Source organism: Zophobas morio, unplaced genomic scaffold (assembly GCF_036711695.1).
Source record: "Zophobas morio isolate AGI-343-1 ecotype UQ-CSIRO unplaced genomic scaffold, CSIRO_AGI_Zmor_V1 ptg000006l, whole genome shotgun sequence".
NCBI classification, from domain to species: Eukaryota; Metazoa; Arthropoda; class Insecta; order Coleoptera; family Tenebrionidae; genus Zophobas; species Zophobas morio.
In genome coordinates this window covers 15,396,236-15,407,563 of record NW_026972111.1, presented here as the reverse complement: position 1 = coordinate 15,407,563, position 11,328 = coordinate 15,396,236, and positions in this window count along the sequence as shown.

The following is an 11,328-nucleotide window of genomic DNA, read 5'->3' as shown; positions in this document are numbered from 1 at the left end:
TTGTTTGCAGCAGTAAGATTTATATTTCTTATTAAATCTAGTTATTCCAACAAGATAGTTCATTAATGAATGTCACTATTAAATTAAAAATTGGTTGGTATCCTTAATTTGAAATTTAAATTTCGCGCTGAGAAAAAAACTCCGCGAAATTGCATTTGAAAATTTAAAAAAAAATCGGTCAATAAAGTAGGTAATCACCTATACGTTTGCATTCGTAACGGAATTTAAAGCCAGTCCCTATCTTTTTCTCTTGTAAGATATGCAATATATACAATCATGTAATACGTATTTTCAGTATTAACACATTATGAATTTTAAATATAACTTTTCTCTATAGACTGCAAAAATGGCAGCTTTTTTAAGAACAGTTTATCAAGTTTATTAAGAACAGGTAGCAACTTCTCACCAAACGGCACTCTGGCACATTTAAACATTTTTTGATAAAAGATATTTATATCAGTATTCTCGTTTCATTGGTGCCGTTTTAAGGCCGGTTTCAAATTTCATTTGTAAATACCTGATAGAAAACTCAATAATACGACCAAAAGTTTTAGCACGTAAATCTTTTGGCCAACGTTAAAAAAAGGCACTGCATAATGATTGAGTTTAAAAATATATATTACAATTATTTAGACAGAACATTTTCCGCTCTTTATTTTCAATTCTGTGTAAAACAAGGGAAATTTCTGTAAAACCTCACTTTTTTGAACTACATAAGTATTTCAAAACCCTTTGAAAAGTTGTTATCGAGTTTTTGGTGGCGATCAACGAAACATAATTATGTCAATGTTTTGTAATCAGCCATTAAAATGAAGAAAAGAATCGATGAGGGTGAAAAGCGTATTATTTTACACATTTTGAATTCACTACTTTACTCAGTAAATTGTAGATAACGTCATCAAATTTTGGGAAAGAAAAACAGACAAAAATTTACTAAAATCTTGCTGTTCGCAGCATAACTGTAAACTGAATTTCACAGTACACGTTTGACAAATGGAATCTGTTACAAGACTTTCCTACTTTACACTCAGGAAATATTCGGAAATGTATAAATATTTTATATTTAATGCAATAACTGTGTGATGGACAGAAGTATAGAACTTCAAAAGCAACCGAATTTTGTACTTTATAAAATAAACTTTGAAATATGTTATAAAAGGTTGATTTTTTTATCAAAATAAATATGGATATGTAGAGTTAACCCCTAACTTGGTAATGTACCTCGTGAGTTACATAAAATTATTTTTTTTTGCTGCTAATTTGTAATATTGTAAGGATCCAATTCGAATTTTTAAATTTCAAATGAATTCCGCGCGCACAAGAAACGGTTAGTGAGAAGAAGGAGAGGTTGGCAACCAACCACCCCAAGGAAACAGACGTGCGCAAAGCGAAGGTGGTATTGTCTTGAAAAATGAGTCACTTCCTTTTCATCGCTTCGAGAGAACAGTCGATTTCCTTTCGAGCGCTTCGAGCAACAGGTTGTATTTTTAATTGTGAATTATTCTGTGCCCTTTTGCTGTTGTGTTTTGTTTTTCCAGTGTTGATCTGTTCCATTGGAAAACCTAGCAGCCTCCGTTGAGCCATTGGGTGTTCCTGACTTCTCATCGTTCTTACGACGAGGTTTTTGTGTTCCTGTTGGCGGTAAGCCGTGTCGAAATCTTCGCATCTTTGGAGAGGTATGTTTTGAACACCTGTTTCGCCGCGAGTTTCAAGCCCCGACGATGCTTCTGACCTCGTGACACTTCGACGCGTGCGTTTTTTTCCACTAATCTCGTTTTTTTATCTTTCATTTAAAAATCCATCGCAGTAGGGCTTTACAGGAAGTGATTTCTAGTTCGGGCCATGCTTTATTTAGCTATATTTGTGAAATCTGTATTTTGGATGGCGGCAGACGAGTCGTTATTTTCACCGTTCTTTGTTCAGGCAGCGGCCATTTTGAAGCGTCCATTTGTCTCTTTTAATCGAGCACATGTTTTAACTGAATCTATTGAACAAAATAACAACATTGTGGGTCATGGGGGGACGTGCCTTCTATTCCTTTTATTTAGCCCATCGTTTATACAACGCCACAGGATTCATCGTATTTTTGCATCGCATATTTTCGACGCCTATTATTTGGAATGACGAATTCGTCCAACGCCATTTTGCAACTGCAGCTTGTCTGCCATGTTTGTTTATGTGTTTTGTTTGGGGAAATGTATGTGTAATAATGGCCCACAATGCATTTAAATAATTTCACGTTTGAATTTTAACTAATAACTTGACTGGACACGAATTAATATTAATCACATGTAAATCTGTTAACTTTACAATCTTTCACCTCATGCAATTTGTCTTTGTCTCATAATTTTAGCTTCAGTAATTTTCTTTGCTGTATAATTTGAATTGAACGTAACTTTCAATGCTCTGCAGTTCTGACCTAACATGATATTTAATTTGTACAAGCTTATTTCATACCAGATCTTTGTTTTATAAATCTTTGCTAAGTTTTGATCATGTAAATTTTTGTTGATGAATGTTTCTCTCATATAAATTATCTGATGTCCAAATTTAATCTCAATTAAGAATTATTTGTTGCTGAATTTTCGTAAGAGTGTGTGGCGAATTTAAATGTTGTGTATTGCTCTTTGTTGAAACTTTAACACTTGTTCGGTTGTCATTTAATATTAGAGTCATAGAGATTGAACATCTAAATAGAATTGGAGGTAAATAACACAATAACACGTAGTGTCGGCGATGGGCGCAGTTCCTAGTTGCGGTAGCGGAATGTATCGCGCTGTCCGCACAAGATGTGCAGGCTTTGAACAAGATTTCAGTGGGAACGGTCTTGACGACGAGGTAGTAGTTGACCAGACTTCACCGCTAGTTTTAGGCCGAAACGGCCTGCTTGGACGGCATGTTCGTCATGGAGGGGTGCTGTCTGGCAGGCTTGGTGTAGATAGAATCACCGTCGCGGGGGAAACCAGCCCAGACCGGGAGCTCCAAACTTCGCTCACGCTACGACGCCCCCTCTGGGTATTTTCTGTGCTCGTAAATGAAATTGATATATTTTGTTCTATATTTTGTTCGATCGCCACACTCTCATAATGATTCGGGTTCTGCCATCCAATTTACATATGTGTAGGTCTTGTGTTTGTTCGGTTTTCACATGTGTATGTCTGTCAATCCGCGAGTGTTTTTCTTTCAAATATCTTAAGGTGTTTGAAATGTAATAAACTGTCGTCCGGGAATAAAACCAAGGGGGTTTTTGCGCTGAGGGGTAAATCTTCGCAGCGTATTTCCCCCTGTGAGGGTGGTGCCGTTTCCCCCCCTCCAAAACAATTTCTGTTAATTATTTCTTGCGCTCTCGACAGTGTATGCACTTGTATGAAAGAACTTCTTCCCGCCATTTTTCAAAAGCAAAAAAAAAAAAACACAACGTAGGTTCTCATTTGTTAGACGATCACAGCCAAGGCCAAACTTTGAATTTTTAAATTTTTCGCGGGCCTTTCAAACTGTTTCAAGGTCAAAATTTTAAGGCGGGAAGTTTGGGTTATCACAATATGTATATATATATTTCTTTTATTTAAAATCGTAACCAGGCACGTAACCAAGGGGGGGCCTGGGGGGGCACAGGCCACCCCAGCAAAACCCTGTGCCACCCCTGGTGCCCCCTTAAATTAATTTTAAATTTTCAAAGTAAAGCAAATTCGAAATTTCAGATCAACAGTAAATTTTAGATACATATGAGTAATCTTATGTTCCTATCTTGTAATATAACTCTCTGAATAAAGCGATACTGCTGTGAACAGTTTTGTCGATAACTTTTTTAAGCAATTAGCCGATACAATTGATATGCCTTTTACACACTATGCAGATTGGCACGCAGGATTTAAATGAATTCTCATGGTGTTAGTCAATTTCAACTATTTGCACCCAATTCAGTTTATTATACTGGTTGTGATCCAAGTAAAATGTTGATTTATACTAATGAAGACTCTTTTTAAAGGCCCCCTTATTTGAAATTAGTGCCCGGGCTGGGCCCCTCCAAAATAAAAGGCTGGTTACGTGCCTGATCGTAACATATGTTTTGCTGTATTGCAAATTTATACATTTTTTTATTTCTGGAGCGGAAGCTAAGGACGTATTGTAACAGGGTCTGTCTAAATAAACTTGGACCAGTTTTTATGGTTCTGTTCAACTTTCTAGTGCAACCAGGTGTAATGTTACAAATTACAGTATACAATGTGCCCGAATTTACTGCGAAATAATGTCAGATATGTGGAAAAGAAACAATGTGTAAAAAATTAGTAATATGAAGTCAGTAAAGAAAGAAATTAAAATTGAAAAAGAGCATAAAAAACAATTAAATTCAGAGATTTCGTCTTGTGTCATTTTCAAATTGTCAATATTCGTCAGTTTTTTCGATTGGAAACTATATCTGATTCATCTGTTAATAAAAAATACTACTTCCCATCTAAAATCTGCCTATAATGAATTTGTACAGTTTAAAAAAAACACTCTGGTGTATGTACATCAAGTTCTCGTTTCGAATTCAAAACTTTCACACCAGAAAATTTACCGACGTGTTATTGTGCCGCCACAAGTTGTAAATAAATATTTTATTCTTTTCTCCTCGTACATTATAATGTTATTATAATTATTATTAACACTAAAATTATAAAACCAGTTTAAATGTTTTTATCATTAGTTCAATAACAATTGGTGAATACGAGCCTGGCGAAACCCCGAATGCAATGTAATTCAAAGAAAATGTATACGTGTCATAGCTGGTCTGGGGTATACACAGGAATGTCGACATTTATTTAAAAATTTAAGGATCCTTACCGTTCCTTAAAACAAGTCGTAAATCGTAACTGTTGAACGACTAATACAAATTTTTGTAATTTTTTAAATTAATATATATATATTATTATAATTTGTATATCAAGCTATTTAATTCAGGTTATTGATTAATCGCTTCAGTTATTGCAATAAATTATTGCTTGTTATTAGTCGTATCCGTATCCAATAGATTTTATTTTTTTCACTCATTTAGATTTCTATGCAGTACCTAATACTTATATCAATATAAAAATGAGATATGTATAAATAAAAATAAATGAAAAAAATCCATATATTTTTTTTATTTTGAATGAACACAAATTAAACAAAGAGACACTCGAAATACAATATATTGAAAAAGGTTTAAAAAAGTACAAAATATTGTAGAAAAATCTGAACTCCAAATTCAGTTCTTATTCATTTATATGTACAAATTATTTTAATAATATTTTTACCCTATCAACAATCACTTAAATTACCTGCGATTTACAAATAACTTAACATGTTCGTTTCGTTCGTGATTTCAAAATTCGAAATAGAGCATATACGTTAATTATAAGAACTTAAAAAAATATTGGTTCATATTTACTTGATCTCTTTATTTTTTAGTAATGCAGTTTCGTACAGTTGTTCATCATTGGAATAGTTAATTAATTTATATGGAGATGGAAAATGGGGTCGACCCCACGTTAACAACTGTTTATTGCAAAAGTGTGCTCATAAGTTTCGGTACCTACTGGTACCATCTTCAGACCTAGATAACAGGTATTTTTGCATACAAAAACATTAATATTAAAAACTTATCCAAAAAAAAAACAAGAAACCGAAAAGAATTATTATCTATATTAATAAAAATTAATCGCCGAAATGTATGTACGCCCATAACTTCAGAACGGCCGCACCGAATTGGACGATTCTTTTTTTTTACGTGTTCCTTATCGTCAGGAGAAGGTTTATATGTAAGAATATTTATAAAAAATAAGACGGCTAAAAGATAAAAAAAAAATTTAAAAATTTGCACGGGAATCGCCACTTCGAATGAATTTGAATAGTTGGCCATTCCTGACGGACCTGTCGCCTGACTGACGTGTCACACAAAACTATTTCTTCCGTGCGATTGTGAAAAGTATTATTGCATTTCAAGTCGTTGTTTGTTTTTTCGTAACAAAAAACGTCGTTTATTTCAAGAAAAGTGTTCGTTAAAGTGAATTCAGTTACGCATTGCGAAAGTTTCTTATTAATTTTGATCTGTCATTCTATTTACCTATGTTCACTTTGTTGGTTTCGACAAAACCTCAAACTTTACCGTTATTCGAGGATTTGATTTGAAGTTTTCAGTATTTTAAAATTCTCAAGACAAAATTTACAGATTTGATTGACTGCGAAAATAATTCTGTGTCGTTTTATGAAGTTCATTACAACGCCGAGAAGACGACAAGCTGACATAGGTCCACGAAGTCAATCAAATGTGCGACGAACTACCTCAGGTGCAAATCGCAATGATTTATTTCATGGGTAATTCGGATACGGAAGTTGATCAGCGTTGTGCTCATAATCAACATCTTCAAACATTGAAGCGAGACATTGGGTGGTATGAATAAAAGTGAGTAGATACTCATATTCGAAGTACGAAGTACCTAAAAAGATTATTAATCTTATATACCTGAGCATCTACCCGATGTACTGTGTATCTACTTGCAAACACCCGGGGTGGGTTAGTTAGCATCATGCTTGCCCGCTACACCATGGCTCTGGGTGTAACGTGTATGTCCCGTTCCCCTGTAATTGGGCCTCAGTGCCTGTTGGGGGACGTAATTAATAAAATAAAAAAAAAATAAAAATAAAACATTGTATCTCCCCGGACACAAATTGAACATTTACGCGTTTTGTGAGCATTTAATCTAAAAATGAGCATCGGCGTGGCAAATGACTATTTGTCCTTATAAATAATAAATTAAATGTAATATTTTTTTTTCCTTGAGAATATAGAGTTTACAAAGTTAGTTGAGTTACAAAAGTCTCTTTTGCTCCACGTTGGCCACCAACGAGCGATTTTCATGATTTTTGTGAAACTTTGCTGGTTTTGAATTTGAATTTTCTGTCCTCGATAGTTGATGCTCAGCAAGAACCACGGGAAGGTCTGGAGCAGATCTCGCTAGGAAAGGAGAGGGCTAGGAATTGTTAATGAGGGATAGAACGTTATACAGTACAATACAACGGAAATACAATACAGGTACCTACAATCTAGCTACAATACAGAATACACTACAGATACAGATACAATTCAGATACAATACAAATGCAAAGTTAGTACCCAATACACCACCGGAAGAAATTGCACCAAAAATTGAGAATGTTGCAAAATGAAAACCCAAGCAAGCACACCGATGGAACTCGGGACGAAATCTATTGGTCGCAGCGCTCACACGCCCAAGGGAGAACGCAGCCGCATAAATCCAAGGTCGTCTTACCTCATTCTCAAAGAACGATGCAACCCAGCGTCTAAGGGCCAAAAGAACCTCCCCAGGCCAAAGCGTCTGACGACATGGAGAATTCAAACCCGGAACCAAAGAATGCACTGTTGCAAAATTAATACCTAAGCAAGCACAACGATGGAACTCGAAACGAAATCTATAGGTCGCAGCGCTCACACGCCCAAGGGAGAACGCAGCCGCATAGATACAGGGCCGACTGACCTCATCCGTTTAGGATGATGAACCTCATCCGTTTAGGATGATGACCCAGCGTCTAAGGGCCAGCAGAACTCCCCCCCAAGGCCAGAGCGTCTGACGACATGGAGAATTCAGTCTCGGAACCAAAGAATGCACTGTTGCAAAATTAAAACCCAAGCAAATGCACCGTGAAAACAAAGCATTTGCCCCACTGGAGCTAAATTGGCAAGACCCAAGTTAAGTTAGTAACACATACAATATACAGTACAAAATGCTTAATTACAAAAGTTACAATATACAAATTTCTCCACGTTTGCCAACAAAGAGCGATGACTCTGCTCGCTCGTTGCTGTTGCCCAGCAAGAACCAAACAATACGAGGAGGTCTGGAGTGCGTCTTGCCATTAAAAGAGAGGACTAGGGTTTGATAGCATGGGTGAAGGACACTGTATTTTGTAAATTTGGACGCCGTAGTTTAAAAATGATGCATACGGTATTTTGTGAATTATGAACGCTGCACTTTGTATATTCCAAAGCCGTACTTTATCTGTCCTGAATGCAGGTTATTAACAACATACTTCAAAAACAATCGGGCATTTTTGGAAAAATATCCACTTTCCTTCGTGTTCACAGCACGTAACACAAAACATTTTCGCTAATATTTATTAACAATAAATTAGAAATTCGCGAACACATGCTACTTTTAAGCCAAAACGGATCTCCAGTGTTGCTGCTACCGGACCGGAATCAAAACTAAACACAGAGGATGGAAAAATTGACCTTTTATCAGGTAGCTCACGTACGTCACGATGAGATTGCAAAAATTGTTTTTCATATTTTAGATCAGAAATTGTACATTTTCGGAGTTAATTTAACAATGTTTAAACAAACTAATTTGTTTTGCTAACCTCGTGTTCTTAGGAAGATGGATTTCGGTTTAATTATCATATATTGATAGTTATCATATTTGAACATTATGAATTCTGTTAGTGCCTCTGGCGGGGACCTGTCTCACCCCTTAACAAATTCTATTAATTATATTTAAATTTTATTTAATTATATCGCGAAAATGTATAGCTTTGACCCACCAACTTCAATCGTTTCGAAAATTTATCGAAAATGTAAACATTGTCCACCAAACGAATCACGGAATCCGATAAATTAAAACTGAAGTCGTACTTACCCTGTTTTCGGTCTTTTTCGGAAAAATATTCATTTTCGTCCGTGTTCACAGCACTAACACAACAAATATTCCTTAATATGTATTAATAATAAAATTGAAATTCGCTAAAACGCTCCACTTTTACGCCAAAATGACGCGACGATCTTGCCGCCATCAAACAGAAATTAATACTGAACACAAAGGACCGTAAAACGTGACCTTTATACAGGTAGCTCACGTGACATTGACGTCATCGTACGTCACCATGAGACTGCAAAAATTATTTTTCATATTTTGGCCGGGAAAATGCACATTTTCGGGGATAATTTAACATTGTTTAAACAAATTGATTTGTTTTTAATAATTTCGGGTTTGTAGGAAAACGAGTTTCGGTTTAATTATCGTATATTGATGCTTATCATATTTAAACATTATAAATTATATTAATTATGTTTAAAATTTATTTATTTATATCGTGAAAATGTATAGCTTTGATCAACCGATTTCAATCGTTTCGAAAATGTCCCCAAAATTTAAACAAAGTCGAGTGAACGAATCACGGAATCCGATAAATTAAAACTGAAGTCGTACTTACCCTGTTTTCCGTCTTTTTCGGAAAGATATTCATTTTCGTCCGTGTTCACAGCACTAACACAACATATTTTCCTTAATATGTATTAATAATAAAATTGAAATTCGCTAAAACGCTCCACTTTTACGTCAAAATGACGCGACGATCTTGCCGCCATCAAACAGAAATTAATACTGAACACAAAGGACCGTAAAACGTGACCTTTATACAGGTAGCTCAGGTGACAGTGACGTCATCGTACGTCACGATGAGATTGCAAAAATTATTTTTCATATTTTGGCCGGGAAAATGCACATTTTCGGGGATAATTTAACATTGTTCAAACAAATTGATTTGTTTTTAATAACTTCGGGCTTGTAGGACAACGAGCTTCGGCTTAATTATCGTATATTGATGCTTATCATATTTAAACATTATAAATGATATTAATTATGTTTAAAATTTATTTATTTATATCGTGAAAATGTATAGCTTTGATCAACCGATTTCAATCGTTTAGAAAATTTTCCCAAAATTTAAACATAGTCGACCGAACGAATCACGGAATCCGATAAATTAAAACTGAACTCGAACTTACCCTGTTTTCGGTCCTTTTCAGAAAAATATCCATTTTTGTTCGTGTTCGCAGTACTAATACAACACATTTTCACTATTATTTGTTAATAATAAATTAGAAATTCGTGAAAAGAGCCCTACTTTTAAGCCCAAACGGACTCTGATGTTGCTACCACCAAACCAAAATCAAAAGTAAACGCAGAGGACCGAAAAATGTGACCTATTATCAGGTAGCTCACGTGACAGTGACGTCATCGTACGTCACGATGAGAGTGCAAAAATTATTTCTCATATTTTAGATCAGAAATTGTACATTTTCGGGGCTAATTTAACAATGTTTAAACAAACTAATTTGTTTTTGCTAACCTCGTGTTCTTAGGAAGATGGATTTCGGTTTAATTATCATATATTGATAGTTATCATATTTGAACATTATGAATTCTATTAATTATGTTTAAATTTTATTTAATTATATCGCGAAAATGTATAGCTTTGACCCACCAACTTCAATCGTTTCGAAAATTTTTCCAAAATTTAAACATTGTCGAATAAACGAATCACGGAATCCGATAAATTAAAACTGAAGTCGTACTTACCTCGTTTTCGGTCCTTTTCGGAAAAATATCCATTTTCGTTCGCGTTCACAGCACTAACACAACATATTTTCCGTAATATTTATTAATAATAAAGTAGAAATTCGCTAAAACGCTCCATTTTTACGCCAAAATGAAGCGACGATCTTGCGGCCATCAAACAGAAATTAATACTGAACACAAAGGACCGCAAAACGTGACCTTTATACAGGTAGCTCACGTGACATTGACGTCATCGTACGTCACCATGACACTGCAAAATTTATTTTTCATATTTTGGCCGAGAAAATGCACATTTTCGGGGATAATTTAACACTGTTTAAACAAATTGATTTGTTTTTAATAAATTCGGGTTTGTAGGAAAACGAGTTTCGGTTTAATTATCGTATATTGATGCTCATCATATTTAAACATTATAAATGATTTTAATTATGTTTAAAATTTATTTATTTATATCGTGAAAATGTATAGCTTTGATCAACCAGTTTCAATCGTTTCGAAAATATTCCCAAAATTTAAACATTGTCGAGTAAACGAATCACCGAACCCAATAAATTAAAACTGAAATCGTACTTACCCTGTTTTCGGTCCTTTTCGGAAAAATATCCATTTTCGTTCGTGTTCACAACACTAACACAACATACTTTCCGCAATATTTATTAATAATAAAGTAGAAATTCGCTAAAACGCCCCACTTTTACGCCAAGACGACGCGACGATCTTGCCGCCATCAAACAGAAATTAATACTGAACACAAAGGACCGCGAAACGTGACCTTCGGACAGGTAGCTCAGGTGACAGTGACGTCATCGTACGTCACGATGAGATTGCAAAAATTATTTTTCATATTTTGGCCGGGAAATGCACATTTTCGGGGATAATTTAATAATGTTTAAACAAATTGATTTGTTTTTAATAATTTCGGGCTTTT